Source organism: Buteo buteo, chromosome 9, assembly GCF_964188355.1.
Source record: "Buteo buteo chromosome 9, bButBut1.hap1.1, whole genome shotgun sequence".
In the NCBI taxonomy this organism is placed as follows: Eukaryota; Metazoa; Chordata; class Aves; order Accipitriformes; family Accipitridae; genus Buteo; species Buteo buteo.
The window spans coordinates 7,437,464-7,462,657 of NC_134179.1; the positions used below are offsets into that span (position 1 = coordinate 7,437,464).

Genomic DNA, 25,194 nt, shown 5'->3' on the forward strand with positions numbered 1-25,194 from the left:
CAGAAATTGCCCCAGTAGGGGAAAGTAGTCGCTGCTGATGGGAGCAGGAAGAGGAATGGCTGTGACATAAGAAGGGATCGGTTTCTCTTTTCTTGGTAGACACCTTACAGAGGTTTTGTGAATGCCGTGTAGGCCTAATTAGGGTTCCTAAAGCCTGTATTCTCATTTGTGTTTGAAGGAGGAATCGCATTAGAAGGAAATAAGGAAATAGCAGTACGTTGCTGGGAGACTGGGCTCCTTGGCTATTAGGTATTTTCACAGAGAAGCAGCGGCTAAACTCCTTTTTCCCCACGTGCTCTCTCACTGGGTCATGTGTCAGCCTTGTGCAATTGCTATAGAAATCTGCTAGCCTGAGCAGCTCGCCCCTTCTTGCTCTTGTCAAGATGATTGCATAATGACTGTATGTTTTTCCCCCATGAAAGCAAAGCTTTAGGACATTGCTCCAGTATTGTCAGCCGTGTAGAGGTTACAGTTTGTAGTGGAAGTTCTCCCTGGCTGAAGAGATTCTTGTGTCAATAGTGACTTCCCCTCGTGAGTGTGATAGGCGCTGTCATCTGTTGGTCCCGCTGTTGTCTTTTGGTCCCACTATCGTCCACACGGCACAAGCAAGATGCTGCCTTCAGCTGAACATACATGAGCAAGGGTTAAACTGACTCAAGTGTCTCCCTTTGGAGCTTGCGCGGGTTTAAGTAGAGCAATTTGGAAATTCGCTAGTTAAGCCATTGTACTTGCTTATTACAGGCAGGGCCTTTCTGCTGATCCCAGTCCAGGGGTTTAATATGCTGCATTAACACTTAAATGAAGAAACCGCTGAAGGCTGATTCATTATTAGTCATTATGTGTCTTTTTCTAGTAACTCTGACCCCAAGCCTCTATAGTAGAGGCTAAACCTCGCTCTCTCTGTTAAATGGCCATCAAAGGGGTTCCATAAAAAGGGAATTATGTGGCTTCAGCCAAGTTTCAAAGTAGTCGAATCATACTAACCCACACAAACAAACTCCCACACCCAGTGGAACTGACACGTTGTGCTCAAAAATAGCACGGCGTTTGCCTGCGTCTGCGGGGGGAGCCAAGCCGAGCTTTGCTCATCAGCAGCAAGAGGATGGGCAGGAGGTCCTGGGGCAGCCCGAGCAATTGCCACCAAGGTGGATCTCACTGGGAGCCCATGGCTTTCCCGTGAGGTTCGGTGGCATACCTTGCCGGATGTTACCTTGAAGCATTTCATTCTTGCAGAGTGCGTGTCCCGATTACACTGAAACGTTGTTGTTGCTTCTGGTTATCCTGGTGGCCTCTGCATCCAGTGTTGGGAACAATGACCAGCCTGGGCAGCTGCCGTTTGGGTATGGAGTTCTCGTAACATTGAAGAACTGTGGAAAAGATGTGGTCCTTGCATAGGACAGGTGCATGCAGAGTGACTCCAGCCTCCCTCCGTGTGAGGTGTGGAACTTCACTGTGGGGAAGTGGGCTTAAGCTTGTAGTTTGTGGCCGTGGTAGCTTTGATTATTGATATAACTTGGCTACCGTATGCGGGTGGTGGGACTGCAGACACTCTTCCTGAAAGTGTTTTGGTCATTAAAGGTTCAAAAAGAAATCAGAAGTATAAATACAAATGTTGGTTTCATGCCTCATAGCTGAGCTACGTAAAGGTATTCACACTCAGTGTCATGCGGAGTGGCTGTTGCGTGGGCAAGTTTGTGAAGGCTGTCATAGGGGAACGCTTCGCTGGGAGAACCTCTGCACAGGAATCAGGGAGTTGGAGGTCCCAAGAATCCATATGAAGGAGCTGGCGGGCAGGCGCCATGGGAGAATAAAGTGGGGAGGCGGATGTCCCTACAAAATGCTCTTCTGGCATGATGAAAGGTGCAGCTGAAGTGGCATGTGTTTCACCTGGCTGTGGATATGAAAACCTGGGGTCAGCCGGTGGGAGAAGGAGGCTTGTCAGGAGGGTGATTTGGCACACCCTAAAACAGGTCAGCTGAGCTGCAGAGCGAAACTGCCCATTTCTTTCCAGTGACTGGAGTGGGAGCCTGGTGTGCCTGACTTCCCAAAGCAAGGCAGCTGAATCCTGCCTCGACTATCTAAATAGGGCATGCTCACAGAAGCAATCTGTGTGCATTGAGTTGTTGTCTTGATTTGCAGATGGACAAAGTGACTGGCCTAAATTTTGGTATTGTGTAATGCAGAAGATGACTGTGTTATTGACAGTCCAATTTAGTGTTTTCACCTTAGTGCACTATCTCCTTGGCGTCTGCTACTTTCATGTACGGTTTGGCAATTGGAACCTCTGTCTTCAACTTCTTAAAGTATCTGATGCAGTTACAGTACGTTAATTATCGAGTTTTGAAGATTGTTTAGAAGAAAAGGAGTCTCTGTAGGGTATCAGCATGCGACTGCGGGCCCGGAGCTGGAGGCTAGAGTGGTTTGACAGAGAGCCAGGCACAGGACGACTGTCAGAGCTCCATTAGGAGAACACACGCCTTGGTGCTACTGGGAATAAAAGAGAATGTGGGGCTGCGGCAGCAGATTAAAGTATTTCAATTAAAGTCTGGATTTGGAGGCTGCGTATGTCTGCTGCCTTTCAGCAAACAGATGGATGTTTTGTGTCTCCTTCCAACAACTTTTAAAATACTGTTAGTCCTATTGGAGGTAGTTTTGAATCAGACTGACCCAGTGAAGTGCTTTCAAGGCTGAGAAGGTGCACGTGGATTTCTGTGACAGAAGGGGAGACAAACCTTTTTTAAGGTTTTTCCTTAGCTGAACAAGTCTCTCCCGGCTTGCGCTCGCTCCTTGGCTGATGTGGACTTCCAGCTCTATCGCTTCCTGGGTAGCCTCTTCGCATGCATAGAGCGTATGTGCAGAAATAAGCGTGTAACGTGTATAGAGGCGTAATAGTGATGGGCGTGCGAAAGAACTGTGGCCATCACTCTGCGAGCACAGGGGGGCTTTTTAAGGCTCAGGGATCTACTGTTGTTTAGCCTGAAGTGTTTCTGAATTTTTTTTGCCTGTATTCAGGCTCATCAGGTAGTTCCAGGTGTGTTTCTGCCCCCTCTCGGGGGACAGTGTCTTTGGAGCCCTAAGGCTTCTTGCTGACAGGCAAAGGCTGCGTTGGAGCTGATGAGGCTTCACCTAAAAACTAAGTGTAGCATCTCACAACATCCAAGTCATCTTAGTGGAAGGAATAAGCTGACAAGCTATATGTAATTGTGAGTGAAGTCTGATCAGATAACACGCTGAATTGTGGCTATGAGCTGAATTTGAAGCCAGTTACCGTCTGTGGGATGGAAGGATACGGTCTGTTGAGGTATTGTGCTGCTGTTGAAGGCTCGCAGGGTTCTGGAGTGGTGTGGGTGCGAAGGTTACCCTTGCTAGGGTGGTGTGTGTGCGTCCAAGGGGAGGTAGGCTTAGCTGTTTAGATCTTCTGGGACACAGGCTGTGTTATAATGAAAGTGGAGAAATTAGGTGGAAAAAATGCCTCTCATCATCTGTGCGTCTAAACTCTCACAAAGACGCTTGTCCGTGCTTTCCTTTAGCTAGCAATGCTTTCGCTGTGTGTTTGTTCACCTCTCTTCTTTGCTGTCTCTTCAGGAAAGCTTTCATGCATACCTTTGCCATGAGTCCTGGGATTGCTACTGCCTTGTAGGTAGAACAGTCCGGGCAGTTGCCAGCTAAACTACCAAGCTACATTACCAGCCAGGCTCGGCTGTCTAAATCTTGAAATCTCCGCTCTGAGTTTGTGCACTACCTGATGTCCAACCTGGTCTATATTTACCTTTGTGCTGAAATAATCACTGCCATAGAAAGGTGTTTGCCTTTTGGTCAGTTACTGTGACAGTGTGACTGTGTATCTGCGCTTCCTAGATTTTAGTTCAAGCTCAGTAGCACTGGCAGCAACTGAAGATGAAAAGTATTTGTCATTGTACTTAGTCTTTCCTCTCTAGATGTGCTTGTAGGAAATCCTTGGGCTATAATCTTGCAAGTGGCTCTGTCAAGGTTATCAGCTCGAGTGGAGTGCCACTGACAGATAGGGCTCCTGGCAGTATGCACGGCATCTCCCAGCTGAGGCTGCTCCTGACTGCAGCTAAAGTGAATTCTGCCTGCTTATGCTGGCCCTGCCGCTCACCGGAGCCCTGCGGGCTGCTGCAGGGAATTGTTCGGGCCTCTCCACTGCCTCGGAACATGGAAAGGATAATGTGCCACTTGATTTACGGTAGGTTTTCTCGTTACCAGGTGGCCAGAAGACAACAGGGTTCTTTTGTGGGAAGCTTCTGTTGTATCTGGTATCTTCTGCATCCCCAAGGCTGGTAACAGCTGTAGCTGGTTTCAGCAGTTTTCGAGGTCATAGGGCTTCCCCCCTGCTCCCCCCAGTGAGACTGATTATTATATAGGTTAGCTTGTAGTACTATTTTTTTTTTTGCACGTGCAAACGTACCATTAAACAAATAGGATCGTTACCCAGTAGCCATTAAGGAATATGTTCTTAGCTGTACAAAGCCCATCTATGTTCTTGCATCTCAAGCATTTTGATGCAGTAAGAATGGTTGTCAGTTCTATAGCCACTGTTTGTATTCAAGTGCAATCTCATTGGAAACCAATAAAAATAATTCTTTTTCATTCTGTCTGCAAGCGTTTTGGCTTCCGCGGAGATAGTTTTTCATCTGAGCTGCTTTGAGAAGTGTAAGATAAAAAAAACCAAAGACTTTTCCTTTCTGCTGGTTGGTTCAGCTGTTTTATATTGGAAACAAAATACAGAGTTGGTGGAGGAGAAGGGAATCACAGTAGCTACATCCACAAGTTTGCTGCAGTGTGGGTGGTGTGTGCCCACTGCCCTGGCAGAGTTGCCAGGGATGTGCGTTTCCCACAGCAGCTGAGGTGCATGGGGAAACCTATGCTTACTCAGAACAAAATACTAATATTTTTTCAGCCAAGTTGAGACTCCCATTACACAGTAAAAAGACAAGTGAAGACTGACTATAGGTATTTTCCCACTCAGTAGGTGCTTCTGCACTTTCTGAGTCATTTGCTAGACAATGTGGGCCTTAATCACTACTTTCCGTTGTTTGTGTGTGCGTGCACTATTGGTCCCAGTTTGGTACCACAGACAGAACTGGATCGTCGTTTTCACTTACCATGGAGACAGTCGGGTATGAAGTTAGTTCCTTCGTGTGAACTCAAAGGAAAATATGGTGGTTCAGGAATTGCAGTATGGGATTTGAGACTGTACCACCTCTTTTTAGGACAAGGGTGGGATGCAGCCCCTAATTATGAGGGTCATTCAGTTGTCTAGTTCCTTTTGATAAATTTTCAGAGACCTGGAAAACCCATGTGTTGTCCTGTACTGGTGAGTTTCCTGGAGAAACACACCTCTTAGTCCATCTTCTTTGGTGGTAGCGGTCACTCTTGCATGCTCTGCTCCGCATCTGATGACAGCAAGACAAGCACTTCTGAAAAAATGTTTCGGAAGATGTGCTGGTATTGCTCATGGAACAACCTCAGGTTTGTACCAAGTATTGTCTTTGGGAAAACTTCAGCTGAGAATCTTAGAGCCGCTTGAGAACATAGGGAAACTAATCATTCTTTGTATGCAAATACTGTTTGTTTTTTTTTTCTTGGGACACGAGGTTGGTGGGTGACTCTTGCAAGAGACTGTAGAAACATAAGGGATTTGCTGGCTGTGCTTCAATGTCTCCAGGAGGATAGGGAAGCAGCTGTTAGTATTTCTTTCTAAAACATGTTGTGGGAAATGGCAGGCCTAAAATTCATGTTTGGTTTGAGGATGTCAACATGCTTTGCTCTGTGAGCAGAATTGCATATTCTGTGTTGCAGATCAAGGTTTAGAAAAATCCCGCATTGTTTCAGCGATCTGAGCCCTTGCATCTTGCCAGTTGGTGCAGGAGTGGAAGCTGATGTGAGAGCATGTGTGACAGGAGGAACTCGGCACTCCAAGGTTGGCCATCAGGTTGTCCTAAGACTGGGATTATCCATTGTTGCAATCAAAATTGGGACAGACATTTTTCTTCCAGAGCAGCTCTTTTGGATGATGATCAAATTTCTTGAATTGTTGTAGGGCTTGATGACGCAAGAAAAACTTGTAGGATGCAAGATAAACTCTGCAAAAGTATATAAAATCTTGCATGTCCTGAGAAAACACGAATGGAGTACCTAAGCCATCCTGATATGGATGAGGCAGGAGAGATTTTAGTTAATAGAGGTATAACTAAAGTTGCCTTGAAAAACTCTGTTGGCAGAGTGACCAGGCAAGGACAGCACGTAGCTGAATCCATTCTTCATTTGTGTGGCTGGTGGTGGTAGGGTTCCTTGTCGCCGTACTGACGAGCAGTGAGGTGCAAAGCATCAGTAGTTTGTAGTGCAGCAGGAAATTAGTGGGAAAACTAAATGTGTCAGAGCTTTCACCATGGCAACAAAGCCCAGCTCGCAGCACAGGGAGACAAAAGCAGGTCAGGTCTGTGCGGAACAAGGTGGGAGCCTTCTCGAGGCTGTATGCCTGTGCGTCTCCAAAACCTGCCCCTTAATTCCTGGGCAAGAAAAGCTGCCTTTGCTGTAAAGGGCTGGTAGGGTGATGATGAACAGGATTTGGCATTGGGGATTGGAAGTGAGTTCTGCTGATCTTATTCTTGCTTCAGCAAAGTGTCTGACTTGCTTTTTACAGGCTGCAGAGGATGGGAATGTTTTATAAACTCCAAACAGTCATTCAGATTGTTTACCTTTCCTTGATAATTGTTTGTAAATAACAGAGAGTGGTTGTAAGACTACTTTGTATGGCAGCGCCCAATTTAGTTGCTTAATTCTTGGGCTCTTTCTCTTGGATTTGTAAACAGTCCACGGGTTGCACTAGCACCCCGTCGTGTTCTGATGGCATGCCATCAGTTTGTTCATCTGTCTTCTCATTCCCCGCGTTGCAGCATTTTGAGCTCTTCAGTGAGGGCAGCAAGAAGAGGGTTGAGCGGCTCTGACGTCATCAGTGACACATGAAAGAGCTGTCTCTGCTTCTGTCCTCCTTGACAGTGTCTCTTGACACAACTTCTCCCCACATGGTTTGGCCATCCCTAGCCAGGCCCCAGGTTGCGGTGGAATAAATGGCAGCGGCCTCCAAACGATGCTGCTGTGGTGCTGCTGCTCCAAAGTTATTTTCCGCATAATTGAGCGGGATATTAAAAGGTTTATGGTTTACAGTTACAGGCGTTGCTCTGGCCGGAGGAGCATCGAAATTGATACGGCAGTTACTGCCGGGCTCGTCACGGGTTGTGACTCTCACATGCTTCGTGAGACAAAAGTGGAAGTCGCTGGAGGAGTGCCACCAGTGAGGCGAGCGGGGCGGGCGCAGGCTTGCATCTGAGCCAGGCGCTGCTGCAGCTCTGGAGGAGCAGGGGACGAGATGCTGGGCAGGCAGTCCTGCACCCGCCTGTCGCGAGCCCTTCAGAGGGCGAACAAAGAAATTGCGGTTGGGCTGTCGGTTTTGCAGAGCACAAATGTTAAAAGGAGAAAAAGCAACTTAAGAAGTGCAATGAGAGCAAGAATGTTTTATAAAATTTACTTGTCCCTGTTGTCTTCTCTTTGAATTTGTCCTCAAGGCAAGAACTGCGGCTGAAGTAGGGTTTGTCTCTCTATAGTGCCGCATTTTGCCAGTCTGCTTTACATTTTCTACTCTTTGGCCTCATAGCATTAGAATTGACTTAACTGTCTCATTGTAGACGAAAGATGTAGTCACATTTAATAAATATATACGCCTGTACTTGGTCGAAAGCTTCTCTTTCAGCGACGGCTTGGAGCCGTGTGAGGAGCGCTGCCTTGCGCCGTGCCCGGAGCAGCCTGGCTGTAATGGCGCGTCCTGCCATGACGTGCAGCAGTGACCAGGTCTGGGCGTCTCGGCCCTCGGCGGGGAAACGCCACTTCCTGGCGGATTTGCATCCCAAGCCCTAAGTCAGCAGTTCGGGGTTTTGTGTGGTAGGGTGCCCTGGCTTGTTTGAGTGAGTCATCATTCAAATAGTCACCAGAGCAAATGTGCTTGTCCAAACAAGAGGAGCTCCACAGAGGCACCCAAGCAGTCTCTTTTAAAGCCAGCTATGTGTCTCTCACTCAGGTAAACAGCAGAACGCTTTTTGTTTTACCGCATGTAGGTCTCCAAACTCAAAAACCTGACGCATTAGTCTGGGTGATAAGACCGCCTTTCTTGCTGCTTGAAACAAAGCTTGCTTCCTGTCATCCGAATTCAGGTCCTATCAAGTTGGAGGGAAAAGTGATTTGGCCTGATCAGATGTATTTTCTTTGCTGGGTCCCAGAACAAAGGCTGCTCTGCGGAGACTCTCCCATGGTGCTGCTTCCTTTGCACAGGCAGAAGCCTCAGCTGTGCCACCTGAGTTGTTCGTGGCGAAATTCAGTGCCTGGGATGCTCCAGTTGTTAATTAGACTAGGAAGATCAACTCTCAATTAAGATTGCTCTTTATTTTTTGCTAGGCTTTGTTTTCCTTCTGATAAATGCGTTTCACGATCTTGAACAGCAATTCCAGTTTTCTGGTTTTACCCTTTGGTTTCAGTCTCCTTTGCACAGAAAAGGGCGCAAGTGGCTCTGCAAGAATGGCGTGTCTTTTTAGGAGGCTTGTTTGTACTGAGCTGTGTCTTCAGCTCGGCGTTTTCAGACTCTCCTGCGCTGCTAATTCATGGCTTGGATAAGAACAGTTTATGATGTGTGACTTCAGTGAGTCACCTGATAAGAAGTCGGAGGCAGCGTCAGCCACACCAACCTGCAGACGTTCCAAGCCCCTGCTCACACCAGCGTGCAATACACCTGGCTGAGGTTATCCTGAGCAAGGGCACCTCCGTCAAGCGCCTGGCAAGGGCTCCAGTCTGTGAGCAGTCTTTCTGTCGCACAGGAAACAGTGACGCCTGTGCGGGAAGAGCACTCGCATCTTGGCTGTGGTCTGCCTCCTGCCATGGTCCTACCCTGTTGTCTTTTATGGGATTCCTCCCCAAAATGCCCTTCCGGGCTGCGGAGAAACTGACTGACGACTACCGCTTTTCTGGTGCTCTTGCTGTTGTTTCTCTGTTGAGTGAGTAAGCCTTAACAAGCTGCCTGTCCTCTGGTTCCACTGCTGAGTAGAAGGTGTTGTGGTGACACTGTTTTGGCTTTGGATGATGTTTTTCTCTGTCATGGGCTCCTCTGTCCTTGGGCTTCCTGCGTTTGTGTCTCTGGCTTTCGGAGCGTTCACCTTGGCAGTCGGAGGGCAGACACAGCATTAGGGCAGGTCCAGCCCAAGCACGGGGCTGCCATACCTTGTTGGGTCTGCCTAGAGCTGCTCCGAAAACTCAAGGTCGAGTGGGCTGCAGCTGTGTCGCTGGCGCAGTGACATGTGGGACCCCCAGGCAGCGGGGGCTACGTAGTTGCGTGGCTGATGGAAGGTCGTACAGCTTGTGAGAGGCCAGGAAGAGAATTCTGCCCTGCTTTTACGCCAAGGTGCGAATAAACTCTTGCTGGCAAGGTCCCGTTGCTCTGGCCCTGGCAGTAGAGCCTGGGTGTTGGTGACTGCCTGGCCCTCGGTGCCGTCGGGTCCAGATGTGCAAGGGCCCGTGCTGCGTTTGACTGAGAACCGTGCTGCTTGAAAGTCGGAGCAAGCGCGTCTGTATGCAGGCTGGGCCACCGCAGTAAAAACTATCCCTCTGCAATGCAGCGTCCATTTCGGGTGACGTTCCCCTTTGAATTTGTGGTGTGACCTCTGCAGTTTTTGATAGTGAGCTCGTGTTACTGGAATCCTTCCGTGGAGTTAATTTTCCTCGTTGCTGGCAAATTGTGAGCCAAAGGTGCACACAGCTTAGTGTGACAACTTCCTGTTGACAACGCTTTTAGAGTAGCTGTTGTTTATAAAGTGAGGGATTTCCAGCTTTGTTTTTCTTCTCTCTCCAGTGCAGCGTAAACTCTTGCAACTGAATTTCTGATTTTCTGACTGCTTGATAATAGTGGTTTAATTCTGTTGCTGTTGATTCAGACCCACAGGCTGAAGGGAAGACTAAGCTCTGTGTATTTTAAATGTTTCTAAACCTCTGTGGGCCGTAAGTCCTCTGAGGATGGATGGAATATGGGTGACAAAAGGTGAGTGAATGGGAAACACTGGGATCTCAGGCTAAACACTTACAGCTTGGCTCTGCGTGTGATACTGGCAATAGTGGGAAGGTCTTGACACAGACAGGCTCTGCTTGTATTCTAGCTGGAAGAGAAATGTAGGTGGGATATGGGAACAAGAGGAAGAAAGGAACAAAAATAAGTATATCCTTGCCGTTTGGTCTGTGCATGTTGTACTGCAGACTGTACGGCACAAACGGCGTGAGCAATGCCATACTGCTGTCCTGTGTGCTCGGGCTCATGTTTCGGTTTCTTAACTCAGATGCTGCGAGAGCATTGCAAAAAGCTTTTTGGGGAATGAAGGACTTTGTGATCCATTTAGCTCCTATCAAGCTGATGTGTACAAAGTACCTTTTCATAACACTGCCAAGCCAGTTCTGTCTGGGTCAGTGATGGTGAGGGCCTCTCTTCACACAGTTGGGCTTCATTCCAAAGTATTCCGGTCTCATGCACACATATGAGGCTGATTTAAAAAAGTAAATCCCTGAGCCTCTTCTGGTGATATTACTGTCATTACTCTGCTAGTCGTTTTTAGGAGTTACAGTTTAAGTAGTTCCCTAATTCTGTCCTCTCCTGTGATGTGTCTAAAAACGCCCCTAGAATTAATGGCAAACGCAGTGGTTGGAAGTCAGGTTGACTGACGCCTTCGGCAACCAGCTCAAGATCGGCAGGAGTAGATACAAGATGCTCAGTTGCTGTTCAAGCTGATAGTGCCAGAGAAATATTTAGCACATAGGTGACACTTCTAATCTTTAAAGCACTTGATAAACATTGGCTAATCCCACAGTGCAGTTCTTGGTTGGCAACCTATCTGTCTTCCCTGGACAGAACAAACGGCTGAAGGACTGTGTGAAGTTGCAGCACAAGGCTGTGATAGAGCTTGAATTTCAATTGGATTTTTTTTTTTTTTTTTAAATATAATTCAGGTGACTGGATCCACTCCTTCTGTAACCTGAAACACGTGAACTGCATGCACTTCACTCATAACTGGAGTGGGGATTCCTGTCCTCATTCACAGGACACTGGACTGAGCTGCGCAGCAGGGCGAGGGAGGATCAGGATAGCTATTTTTAATTCTGTGGGCACCCTTGCCCTCCACTCCTTGTTAGCTCTTCCTCTGCCTTTCCCGAGGGCCACCAACTTGGCTCTGGGGCCTTTGCCAGCTGCAAGGGTAACGTTTGTTTCCCTGCTGCTTCTGTACAGCACATCTTTCCCCTTCAGCATACCCTGGGGTGTGACTGGGCAGAGGCGGACGAGGTGGTGTGTGTGTACCAGCCGTGCACAAGAGTCACGAGTACGTGAAGTGGGAGTCCTGAAAAGCAAACTAGCTATGGCAAGCAAAAGCCACTGTTCTCCCAAGAGTGTAGAAGGTTTCCCCATCTGTGTGCCAGGGCCATTTGTGTTTCCTCTTGCATTACGATTTTTAGTGGACCGCATAGGGTTCAGTGGGATCATCCCCCGTATTCTCTGGCTTGGCCCAGCCTGCAGGAAGAGATGTGCTTCGGTCCCTTCACAGGCTGCAGGCCTGTCAGCCCAGGCTTCTGATTAATGCAGCACAAGCAAGATGGGAGGACGAGCTTGTTAATAGAGACCATGGCAATAAAGGTGTGGGAACAGTGGAATTGACCTAGGAATTGCAAGGTCAGCCTGACTTTTCCAGTTTTCCTTTCTGGAGTTTCTGAGATGTGTGAAGATGAAGAAAAACAAACTGCTGAGGACAGCTCAGCCGCAGGAAACACGATCAGAAAGACAGTAGCTATACATGCAAATCTTCAGCTGTGTGGTCGCTACTGGCTGGTGGAACAGAAGAAATTTGGAGCAGTGCAGGAGCTCATAGGTTCTCACGACATTAGTGTGAGTACAAACGACCAACAAGATAACTCCAGACATCAGCAGTTTGTTTTCTAGGAGGCAGTTAGCTGCCAGCTTTTGAGTAACTCCTTAGAAGAAGGTGCCTAATGTGAGAGTGAACTGGTTTGTTGGTGTGGAGACAAGTCAGCCTTTTATCCACTGACTCCACGATGGATGCTTTCTAGGACCTTTGGAGTCAGACTGCCCCATGTGTCCATTCCTTCTCAGCATTGGAAGGTTTCTGGTTGCCCAGGGCTGCATGTGTGACCACAAGACACGTTGAGAGTCTCGGCCTGAGATTTTGATTTAGTAAGAATTACAGCCAAAGTTTCTGTAAGCCCTTTCTCTGCAGCTGTGATCTGTGTGCTTATACATTCATCTAGGTTGGAATTTTGTCTTTCGGCAAGCTGCCTTGTGCACCTGTGATGCACTTGAGATCCACATTTGATAAAAAGCAAATTAGAAGTCAGAAGTCTAATTAGAAGTCATTGGGGAAACATTCTGAAACCACTAACATAGATTTGGAAAACTTGTGCTTCATTTCACATGTCTGTGGAACAGGCTTTCTCCAGTGAATCGTTATTGTATGCAGTACAAAGGATGGGTCAGTACCTGAGATCACAGGAAACTTCTTTTTACACAGGTAGCAGCTATGAGCTGGGCTCAGCCATGGCAGTGTGCTCTGCTGTAGCTCTGGGAGCAGTTGTAGAGGATTGCTGGTTTGGGGGCAGTTTGGATCTCTGCAGTGGGTTTTGGTTGTCTGTATCTCTTCAAATTGCCAACCGACAAGTAGAAGTGTTGCGTTACTACTTCAAGGTGAAATTAATTAAAAAAATATCAATTTCCTTTTTGATCACCTTTCTTTCCTTCCCTGCATTTGGTAGTAAGAAATGGTAGTAAAAATCCTAAAACCTGAATTTATTCCAAACCTCCCAAACTTGGGTATTTGGGGGCTTAAAGCTAACCTATCCTTACAGCACTGCTTCATTTTCGTCTTCCTTTGCAAGAGTCAAGATTCCTTGTGTGGTGTCAAACTCGCTTCTGTTTCAAAGGACTTGAATGACGAGGGTTACGTTTTGCAGAGACCTGGTGTCAAGAATGTGTGTTGCAAGTGGAAACAATTTTGAGTGTGTAGCTTCTAAGTATACTTGGAGTGAGATGAGTTCAGTCTAACAGTTTGACTTCTGTCTAAAGTTTATGATTTTTTTTTCATATGGATAGAATGTGTAGGTAAGGAGAGCTCTAGGGCAGCGTTGTCAAAGCTGGTTGGTGTTCAGGTCTCAGAACTGATGTTAACTTCTGTAAATGAAATTTCATAAGCTCTTAGTTGAAACTGATGATTTCCAATAGCAGGCAACCTTGCTTGTATCTGTACCACTCTCTCTGTATGCATGCTCCATCCCTGTGGCCTGCACTGTTTTGATGAAGGTGTTAATGGGTGACTTGCTGGTGATACCTGTAAGGTAGCAATGCTACATCGGATACTAGGCTGTGCAGTGGCTGCGAGGGAGGCAATTCAACAGGATGGCTGGGAAGGTGCTTATTGCAGTGATGAATACTGTGTAAAGGCAGTGCCTCATAGTGGTAGGTGTCCAAGCTGATGAGCCTTGTGCTCAATTTTTCCAGAGAGCCTCAGATTATCCGAAGAACCTACTGTTGTGTGGGAAATGATGTGCCTGTGTAGCTGCTGTGTCTGAGGAGCCCAGCTGTCATGGCTGGCCAGGAAAAAAGATTCAGTTAGTGAGATGGCTCTGGTTTGCCCTAATGCTTTGGATGGCAGTGTTGCCCTGACAGTGGGAGTAGGGGGGCGGAACGGAGCCTGCACGGAGACGGTCTCTGTGTCTGCTGGTTTTCTGCTGATCCCACCTGAATATGAGGGCATGTTGAGTTGCTGTTGATCTGGCACTTCTCTTTGTGGCTAGGTAATGACTTATTTTCAGTTAGGTTTCTTTGGTCTCTAATGTATAAAATTTTCTGTAGGTAGTGGAGCCATAGGCTTGAAAACATTGAGAGGGAAAACTACTTACTGTTTAATAAGCTCCTAAATCCCCAAGCTTTTTGTTGTATTCATCTTGCCAATTTTGTGTTATCTTAATTTCCTCCCTTTTAAGCTAGACTGAAGGAAATGTGCTGAAAAAATATCTCATCCTGATAGAATGAACAAATCTGGTGGCCAGCTCGGCAGATAATTTCATTAAAGTCGTAGCCATGGGGTATTTTGCTTAGCGGTAGCTTTGAGTGCTGACAACATGCTGCACAGTTAACTCTAAGATTGGTGGCTTTCTCCAAAGTGAATGGAGACCTGAGTTCCAGATTTTGTCAGCCACTGAAATGGTCTCCTGTAGCTTGTAAAGCTGCAGTGTCATTACCTTGGTTTGGGTCATCGTCGGTGAGATGCTCTAAAAACCCAGGTTACTACTGCCTGGGCTGAAGCTGTGGAAGCAGCACCTCTGGGTTCATTGCGCTTGGATTGGAAAAGTAACTGGTAAAACCTTCTGCCTTGCTTTTGACGCTGGGGGAAACAGCAAAGCAGCTGTGTAGGGTCTCCAAGTGTAGGAGTGTTGTTAACTGCAAGGGTGGAAAAAGTGAAGGGTATCTTTGACTTCCAGATTTTTAGAGAGCAAAGTTAGTATTTCAGAAATTATTTGGAACCCTGAGGATTAGATGCTTGCCTTAAAAGTAGAGAAATAGCTGACTTTTGTGCCAAATAATTGAGCTGCAGGACGTGTGGAGGAAGTAGGCGTTTGATGGCAGAAACTTGAGTGATACCTGTGTACTTGTTGGACCCAGATCTCTGGTTCATGTTGAGATGCTTGTATTGGAGAGAGATTAAATGGTGGTGCTAGGCAGATGGAGTTTCATCTTGCTCCAAATATTTTGGCTTAAATCTTAAAACTTCATACATAAGACTACTTCTCAATGTACCTGTCTTTTCTCGTTTGTTTATTTAAAAGCTGGCTTTTAAGGGTTTCCTCTCCTTTCTCAAGTCTCCTTAAGCAAAATGCTGTTGTGTGGCTTTGATTTGCTATGAGGAGAAAAACTGAATTACTTCTGCTCTTAAACAGCTTGGCCCTTTTCTTCAGCGTCCCACTCTCATGGGAAGAGCAAATCTATACACAGGGCAGATGAGTGTGCTTTCGGAGTGTCTTCTAACTCGGAGCTTGCCTGTGGCTCGTTAGCTGCACCTGAGGTCATCCGTCATGGGTGAACACTGATACCCTGTAGGTGAGTGAAAGGGAGATGGGAAATTGCCTTTGCTGCGATACCAGAGATGAGCCATCTCCTTGAGCCTTGGGGCAACCATGACTCCGGCTTCTGAGAGTGCCCTAATCACTAAGCTACAGGCTAATAAGGGAGGGGATTCTCTACCTCTCATGTTGAAACTGGGGTACTGTGTAGGAAGGAACGTAAGATTTGTATCATCAAAGACTGAAAGCAAGAGGGAACATGATTTTGTAGCCTAGTGATGAGGGAACTCCCCTGGGAGGGGATGGGCATCAGCTTCCATCTGTGCTCCAGGGACTGTTTATGTATTTTGTGTTGAGAATTGCTGGATAAAGCACATCTAGAGCTGCAGTCTCACTAAGAAACCAGCGAGTTTCTGAGGAATAATTGGAGGGTGCGCTGGGGTGGCTAACTAACTGTATTTCACTGCCATTGCGGCTTGCTGCACTTGACTCGTGCCTTCAAACTATCATTTTTAGGACAGGGACCTTGGTTATTTATAGCTGACTGCAAGCTGCTGAGTTACTATAGCTTAGTGAATTAATACATCTCCACTGCAAGTGTTAACCAACCACAGGAGCACTGACGGTCTTCTGCAAGGAAAGTACAACATGTTTGTTTGACCTCCTTCAGACAACTGACAGTGTAAAGATAACGTAGTGTGTTAGACAACTTTTACCAGAAGATGATGTAGTTACCAGGAGCTATGAGCTGATGAAGGACCGGTTTTGTTTAGATTTCATGATTAAGAACTTTCCTTTCACTTCTAACTTCCTACTTGGGTATCTAAATTGCTGAATGAGAGAGAGAGAGTAATATGAAAAACTAGTGAGGTAGGAAGCATTGTTTCCAGTAAAGCTTAAACCACAAGGAGTTTATCAGAATCTGGAAGTGGGGGAGGACAGGGGGCAGATCCTGCTATGTATTTATTAGTAAAGAAACTGAAAAGGGGAGGCACAGCTCAGAAGGCAGAACATCTTTTAATTTTTTCAGGCATCTGTTTGTAAAAGGTGGTAAAAGGTAAGCCAGCTGATCCCTCAATGAGGTGTACAGAACTAACTGCTTGCTTGCTATCAGGAATAGAAGCTACAAGGGCGTTGTTGCATAAAACAAGCCTAGTCCTGTAACATTTTGTTTAGATAAAAGATATAAAGAACATTCAGCAGTAACCTGCAGTTATTTAAAAGTGCTCAGTAACTTACTGAACCTTTTCTGTTTGGCTGCCTGGTCAGCCAGTTTGGTTGGTAAGATATGCTAAGGCAAAGAATGATGTGTTACCCTGATAGCAGTAGGATATATCACAGTAAAGGAACATATCTATGGGTTTATGGGAAATGAGCTTTGTTTCTGAAATGTAGTTTTGCTGGCTGGCTTCGAGGCGCATGCTCTTTGTGGAAGCGAGGGTGCAGCAGACTTTCTTGTGCAGAACCATCAGTCCCTGGTGCTGGCTGCTTGCCAGGCTGGTTGGTCCTTGCTTTTCACAGCAAGACCTCTTCTGATGGAGGCTCTGATCTTTGGCAGATACTCTATAATTGGGCGTGAGCTGGCAATGCCAGCTTTAGCTAGACCACCGGCAGACTGTTGGACTGGGGAGTTGTTTTGATTAGATGCATCATCTTCGTCTGTGGAGGGATGAATGTTTTACTAGCAAACACCAGTCACCCATCGAGAAGACTATCAGCTCATGTGAAAGAGGAAGGGTCTGAGCTTTATATAACCAGAGACTTCTCAGAAACAAATTTTGCGATGGAGCTAGAGGCTAATGACAGCAATATGTCTGCTGGCATTCAGTAATGAATCAGAATATCTCTGCATCTATCCATATGCTCTCCTCGTTGCGTTGCTTTTCAACAGACCCGAATGCAATTGAGGAGGGGGTTTAGGAGGGCGTGTGGCACGGGAGAGATTCCAGCTTACCTCCTGTCGGGGTGAACTCGCTGCCTGTCTTCCAGACTTCCTGCAGAATGGTGACGCAGAGAGCTTGGCCTACGTAAGGAAGTGACCTGCTCGTGTGCTGTTACCTTTCAGATCATAAAATGCCATGGCTTCATAAAATCAAGTTGGAACGCGTAATTCAAAAACTCGTTATGTAACCCCCGATAAAGAATGGGCCGTATGTAGGATTGCTGTGGTGCTTGATCTTTGTAAATTAATTTCCTTCAACAGCCACTACAAAAAACCTGAGCTGTAACTGTATATCTGCACTTTTCGAGTGTAGCTTTAGAAGCCTAGGAAAGCATGCATGTAATGCAGAATTCATGCTATTTTCAACCAAGACTTGCATTGTTTTCTTTTCTTCTCTTTAGGTAAATAGCTACAGCACTGCAGTAGACCCTCTGTCAGCTCTTAGAGACAGGGAATTTCTTCTAATGCTTGTAAAAGTGTGCGAGTACCACCATTAGATGCGTGTCTTCGGATACAGTAAGAGTGGGGTAGTGCCGAAAACCTGCCTCAGATATCATCAACCTCAAGATTAAGTGACTAGGAGGTGGCCCTACTGCACAAAGACTTTTTATGTTCGGGGTGGTTTAGGTCTTGCTTTATGCTTTTTATGACTCTTAACTGGTTGTTCTGTACCGCAGCTGATAAGTTATTGATGCTGTTCATCCTCCTTTCTCTACACCTCTGCAGTGATGTACAGCTGAAGCAGGGGTGAGTAATGCTTTTTACAGAAGTGTTACTCTAACCTTTTATGCTGGATGCGTAGATTGAACATTTTAATCTCTAGATTTTCCATTGCATTGGGATGACTGTACATTCCTATCAAATGATTCATTTGATTAACATAACTTTTCTACAAACCAAAATATCTCTTCAGACCCTCAGAGCAAAAGGGATCCTAAGCACAAGCCCAGATGCACTGTTGAACACTCTGTGTTTTCTGCAGCTGAGTGCTGTGTACAAACAGACTGCAGTGTAAGGCTGTCCTTTTTCTCCCCCTACCAAGTGCACTTAGTTCCCTCACATTCCATTTCAGTGACGTTGGAAAGCTTTTTTTCTTTCTTTTTCCCCAGAGGGACTGAGCAGAACTGTTTACCCTCAGCTAGCCAGCTTCCCCTTGGACAGATGAAAGCAAGACTTCTCGAGTACAATGAGATGAACATGAGAGGGGGAAGGAGAAGGGAATGTGACCAGAGAGACTCAGAGTGGAAGCTGTGATGTTGGTCCTCACCTTACGAGGTGCTGCGCTGCCGTACGTTTTGCTTTGGCAGCTCTCTGTTTGGGTTTCCATGGGCTATGCAAAGCACAGGGGCTGGTTTTGCATTTACCTGTGGGACTGTGCTTGAGACTGTGTGTAACCGCTTGTGCGAATTTGTGATCGAGTACATTTACTGCAGTTCGGTTTTGTCCCTTGATAGCTGTTCTTTGGACAGTGTTGCAGCTTGCAAAATGTGCTGCCCAGAAATGAGGCATGTTCTGTACTAGCAGGCACAACTCAGTCTTACAGCTGCCCGTGTCAGAGCCCGGGTGGCAGTTGCGTGATTGTGAGAGATGATTGTATCCTGGAAGGTTTGCTGGAAGACAATTCCAGGCTGTTCCTCAAGTCTTGCTAATGGCGGGGGCGGGTTTCTTGATTGTTGTGAAACTGCACTTGATGTACACTGTATCTTCTTAAAGAGTTGCTTGCCTGTCTTGCTTGTTAGCAGCTGTGCCTTCCTACTCATGGAGCACTATACTAGCTCACCATCTGGGTTGCAGTTGTTTCTACGTGCACCCCTTGTCTCTTGCCATCATGATCGGTGCACTGGAAAGCTGTGGTCCGTGGACTAGTTGTTCCTGAACAGTAAGCTGGAAAACGATTTCAGCTTGGCAGTGTTTAAATATTCTGTGCCCATTGGTAGTTTTGAACTTGCCCGCGGGTGGCAGGTGTTGTGTATGCAGTGATGAGCATAGCTCATATTCTGCTCTTCTGATGACATTTAATACCTTTATCTCCCCTGGCTCCAGTCACTGCAGTGGCTGCAGCAGTTGAACACTCTGTGGCTACATCACTCCAGACAGCTGACCCTGAAGCTGTCTGTATTCACCTGTGTTAGGGTGTGAAACTGTATTATTTAAACTTTAACTACTCTTAGTGTGATTTTTTTAAATTTTAAGCATTTCCAAGTTGTTAACCCTGCTGGAATGATAGGTCTTTCTTTTGCAACTCCTCAGGATACACAGGCCATTTGTGTGATACGGTGGTGCAGGTAATTACTTTATAGTCAGGTTTTATAGTTTGCCCTCTGAGCCTGACGGCTCTGTCTAGGTATGAGAAGAGGAATGTGATGCATAACGAGTGGAAGCTGTAGCTTGGGAGAAACACGTTTTTGTAGAGCCTTGCTGATGGGAGTGACTAACTCCCTAGTAGGCTTGTGGTTTCTTTGGAAGGTGCTCGTACTGGCCCTAGCCCATTATAGTTATCTCCAATGTCACTGTTATTTATTCTCTAAGACTCTACCACATTCCATAACCAGGGAAAAGTTCTTGTTTTCCCTGAGGCAGCTGTTGCATTTAAGGAATTTTTGGTACGTGCTAGAATAGAAACTCGTTTTCATTTTGTACCTGAATCATAGAAAGGCAAGCTAATGTGACTGAACCTCATTTCTGGAGAGACAGACAAAGTTCTTCTGCACACCAATCTCTGTGGCTGTGTCAGCTCTGCTCGACTCTTTCCTGTCTTCGCTACCCCAACTCTCGCAAAATTGTAACTGGCAAACAGGGAAAGCCCCTTTGATCAAGGTGCGATTCTGTGTGGCTTGGCTTTCTCCTCGCTGGTTGCAGGGGGGAAGTCTGAGGCTTTCTGCCTGCTCACGGGAAATGCTGTAAGGTGCCTTTCATGCAGGACAGCGGCATGGGTGTTTTTGCTGACTGATTTGAAAGTGGTTAGCCTATGCTAATGGCTCTGGTTTACATGCTCTGAACTAGAAGCTAAGTGGATGGCTAGCTGCATACTGCCTGGCTGCACTTCGGTTCGGTAGCAGTAGGGTTGGGTGGCTTTGCTTGGGAAAAGGTTTCAGGAGTTTTTCACAGCTGCTTCTGAGTCCCATTGGCCTTGGTGGAAACGGAACGATTTTTGCTGAGGCAAGTAGATGTCACTTTTCATACTCTTAGCTCTTTTTAGAGTGCAAGTAACCCTTGAAGATGACGTTTCTAAATGTTGGGCCTTTGGAAGAAAACAAAGCACCGTTGACTTGGTGTTGAAGGGGAAGTTGTATTTCTGCTGAACATCACGGTTTGAAATACCCTTAAGCTTTACATGCTCTTCCATCCACAAGGCAGACACTCAGGAAAAATGCCTGCGTGGAAAGAGATTTTCCTGGAAAGACGATGGCATATGCTGTGGTTACAGGAGCAGCATCCCCTCACACCTTCTTGGCCTGAGCAGAAACAAGACTCTGCATGTCTGATACAAGTGTGCACAAATGAGGCTGCTTGAGAGCAGGTCGGCTTCCTGGCCTGTGTGTTCCTGTTGCATACTCTGAAACAAGGTAAAAAGTGATATTTAGGCACACACAGTGTTCTCCGCTTTCTTCCAGTGGCTGACATCTTCCTGCATCCTGCTGCTGGGCTGAATGGTGCTGGGGTTGAATTGAAATAAGCCCAAGGTCTATTTTAGCACTATCTTTTGATCTTAGCTGGTTAGGATTTTGATGTGTGGTTTTAAATTTCCTTGGACACGTCTAGAGGATAAGAGATTAACTAGTCCGCATGGAAATAAATTTGTTGGGATTTGTGGAGCTGGGGGCTAGGGGGTGGGGGTGGAGGGAGGAATAGCATCTTGCCTTGGAGGCTTCTTCAATATCCTGGATGTTTCTCAGGGTGTTCTCTTTCTTCCCAAGAAGAGGTATTGCAGCTGAAATGCAAATGCTCTCGGTTATCTGCTTTCCAGCATTGAGGGCAGCAATGATTGTTAGTGTTACCAGTCTTGCAGTTGGTAAATAAGCTTTTTTTCATCTTCATTTAAAGAGAGAAAAAATAATAATCGGCCTTGTGAGACAGTGCCTTTATTTTCTTGCTGGTATAGTTTAAGTTAATAGAAAACTCATTTATCTCCTTCTGGTAATATATGTCCCTGGAGAGCAAGGTCATCACAAATGATACAAATGACTGAATAGGGGAGATGGGAAATGTGATCTGAAAGTCCTGCAGGCTCGCTCATCTTGCACCCTCCATGTGTCAAGGGAGACTGTATTTACGTCATTGTGCCTTACATAAGGATCTATAATGTGATAGCTCCTGAGGTTGTGTGGGTCTTATGAGGCTCCTGTGTAATTGGTTCAGTATGTGCTCAGCAGAGAGCTACATAGCACTTATGTACAGCTCTGCAGCCGCATGGAAAGATTTTCTATTATGGAACCTTTATGCAGCTCTAGATTGCTTTTATTTTTCCTTTAATATCACCATTTTCTCTAGCGTTACAGCTGTTTCAGGCATCTTGGACTTTTAATGCATACTAGGTTAAAAATGCTAAAGAGGGGAAGAACACAGTTAACTTGTGAATTAGCTACCTAAGGCCAAGCAGTCCATATTTGGGTAAAATGTTGATATCAAATGTGAATAAGCAGGATACTGTGTTTGGATTGCTACACTTTTTCCACGCTTTCTTGTATGGCTGCCGTAAATATCTTGGCCAAGACTGGTAAATTGCTTGTTAAATCAACTTCCTACCTTTTTTGATCATGCACGTCAGAAACAGTGATGCATTTTGGAAATGCCTTGACCAGTGTTCGTATCACCAAATAAGCAGAATTACAAAACCAAGAGACTCGATGCAGAAGAACGTTGCTTAGCTATAGAATATGGCCTTGTAAATAAAACCAGATCTAACTCTAATTGTGTGAAGTCAAAAGTTTCTTAAAACCAGACCTGGTATCTGCTCCCATTTTCTTGTGATTGAGTTAAAGCTTTCCAAGTTGGTTAGAGCGGTGGAAAAAGAGAATTTCAGAAATTCTTTTCGGAAGGAGATGCTTCACAATGATGACGATTGCTGCTCAGACCAGGTACCACTGGCAGTCTGTGCTTAATTACTTGCAGGCCTTATGGCATACGCTGTGTTTAGGTTACCTGAGCAACTGAGTGGTGCTTAGTCTTAAGTCAGCAGGATACTGTGCATGCTTTGCAGCAAATGCAGTTGCTGGTGATCGTGTCCTAATGTTAGCCAGTGAGCAACAAGTGAGCTTGCGGCTGTTCAGCGGGCACTGCTGTTCTTGACATTTATGTAGTGGTCTTGTGATATTCCAGGTTTAGAAGGCAAGCAGCTTGTTTTACTGGAAGTGTCATTCGATATCCATACAGTACGAGGTCCTCACTAAAATCCCCTCTGACTGTACAGCGCAAAGGGGACGAGTGCTTCAAAGCGTTAGAGCTCAAGGGCTAGGTAGCCTGTAAAAAACCTGCCAGTATGCTGGCATTGTTTCTAGTAAGGATGGAGTGGGTTTGCTCCAGAATGGGGATCTTGTCCTCAGGTCCGGACTCCGGTATTCCTTATGATAAGAAAGAATCACTTCAGAGCTTGCATCTGTACTCTTAATTTTGTTGTGGTGCTTTATGGATGTGCAGGACTAGGAGAAAACTGCTTTCTAAGTGACATAGTGATGGATAAAGAACTTGGGTAGGACTGGCCTATGTGGGCAAAGTTTTCTCCCCTGGAAGGTAGCTGACTGAGCTGTAGCTGCGTAGGTGTGCCCAAATCTTCTATAACATTCCCAGCTCTGGGAGGTGTTTGTCCTGCAGTTTACATTGCTCACACCAAAGTTTTTGGGTGTGATGCTGAGCATTTGTCCTTTCTAGATCTCTCAGTATGTGTGCAAAATAAAAGATAATTGCTCCTTGCTGTTGGAGTACTATTACCCAATCCCATCACTGTCCCAGAATCCATGTAGCTGACCTCCAGTCTCAATCGATAGCATCATACATGCAGAAGAGAATTTGTATGCCTAAAAGCCCCTCCGGTGCACTCAGCATCAACAGTTGCTGCACTTCTAAAATGGATCAACGCGAGCTAATCTCTAATCTGCTTTCTGCATTGGTTCTTTATTAGGCAAAGTCCAGTCCAAAACGTAGGAGTAGCTGTGCTGCCTTAGACCGAGGCTTTGCCTTCCCTTGGTGTGCTGTGCTTTTTGAAATTACCCGAAAGACAGACTTTATGTACCTGACGTCATCTGCCTTCCTGGCTGTGGCCGGGCCTTCAGTACCTCTGTTACACTGCAGCACTAGAAATCACCACGGAAAGGTTAGACATCTTTCCTGGGAGCTGGCATATATGAGGGGTACAGAGACTCTGCTGCTTCACAGATGAAATATGAAAACTGTTTATTTGCTTTCTCTTGCCCTCAGAATAATGCCCACGTGGGCACGATGCATAAAACATGACACTGAATTCCTGAAACTGCTCTTTTTGCAGGTTGGTGAGGGAGAGATGTTCTTTTCTCTTGGATTCCAGGGTGACATGGGCTGTGCAAGTGCATTGTGAGAGGGACAAACAGGGCGTGCTCCGTGCGGTGGTCTTTGCTTGCACAAGGCAGCCGGACAGACTGAGACCTTTATTTGAACAAGGTAGGGGTGATGGTGATCTGTTCCTGTTCCATATATAGTACCTTTCTGTGCTGCCATTTTCAGTTAAGAGTTCTTTAAAAAAAAAAAAAAAAAAAAAAAAAGCCTTGTGAGGAAAATCAGATCCTGACTTGGCAGCCTGTCTGTCTAATCTTTGGTAAATGCAGATGTGCATCTTGGAACAATTTACTCCTGGTTGTGTTTAGGGCTACCAGAGTGACTGTTTATTCCCACATATGGAGCATGGTTTCAGAAGGTAATTTAAACAAATGGAGTGCCACTTCCAATTTTTCAGGCTTCTAGCTTAGGAGCCAAAAGTGTTCTCTTGGCTCCAGCTTGCCCACCCTGGCTGTATTGGTTCCCACATGGTCTGCCAAGTTTGTGGAGAACTATCTGTGGTCCCCTTCTGAGGAGGCAAAAATCCCTCTGCCGAGAGTGGCTTGAGCTTTGCTTGGCCATGGAGCAAGGGTAGGGGCACACAGGCATTGCGCCTCTGGGCAGCCCGAGGGAGCCAGCCTGTGAGTTGATAGGGAAAGCCCTGTCTCGGGGTGTGTGTGCTGAGCTAACCTGCTTTGTCCGTGTTTCTGAAGTCGCAGAGATTGTGTGAGCTTCTAGCTGTGCCTTCTGCTTTTGTCATGGCTTGTTGAGTTTGTTCTGAAATAGTAGTTCAGCTGTGTAAGGGTGTTAACAAATGCCATTACATACTAGGATGTGTTCTGCAGGGGGAAGCTTGGTGCTTCTCCTTAGCACTGGACGTTGGCAAACAGGGTATTATTTCCTGGTGGTGCACTTCAGGAAGGGTAGTTTGTAACAGAAAATGTTCGCTAACAGAGAATGCCTGTTATTGACGTGGTGTATGGCCAGCAAGAATTTGTAGGAGATACACAGGCCTCTGTGTTTTGTAGCTGTTTGAACTGGAGAGTTACCTTAATATACAGTTCTTGTGAAAGTAAATACTGTCAGTCTACTGCAAGAAAAAAATCAAACTGTGTTGTGAGCTTCCTGGTGCAATGACTCCTGAACTGTTTGTTGTAATAAATAGGAAATACTGTGAAATGGAAAACCGCTGCATTTGGAGGTTGCTACACGTATGTGTGTGTGGAAGGGGGCAATACTTACAGAGAAACTGGTGTGCTGAGTCGCCTCCCCAAAGAGGCACTGTACTTTCCTAGACAATTGCAATGATTTCATCTTTTCTTCTGTATTGCTGTTCTGCTCAATGATTCCTTGAGTTGTAAGTTCCTCCTGTCTGACCACTGTGCTTTATACATAAGGAGAAGTGCAAATACTAAAAAGTCAGACACGCGAAGTTGTGTATTGCAGACTTGTCTTAAGACCCCCAAACGAATCTGTAGATTTACTTTGTTTGTTTGGGTTTTGTTTTCTTGCAGTTTCTGCACATATAAAAGAGGCTTTGTCCTCTGTCGGGCCCCGAATTTCACATGTACAAG

At 46.1% G+C, this 25,194-nt stretch overlaps 1 protein-coding gene across 3 annotated transcripts in view; it reads left to right on the forward strand.

The window, feature by feature from the left end:
- SIK3 (SIK family kinase 3) overlaps positions 1-25,194 on the forward strand; it is a 92,245-nt gene that overhangs the window by 5,873 nt on the left and 61,178 nt on the right. The window contains exon 1 of one of the 3 annotated variants that reach the window (XM_075035170.1): positions 23,632-23,746. The exons of the other annotated variants lie outside the window; for them this stretch is intronic. The gene's annotated coding sequence lies outside the window, so the exon portion shown is untranslated. Of the gene's footprint in view, positions 1-23,631; positions 23,747-25,194 lie in introns of those variants that run through there. 3 annotated transcript variants of the gene reach the window in all.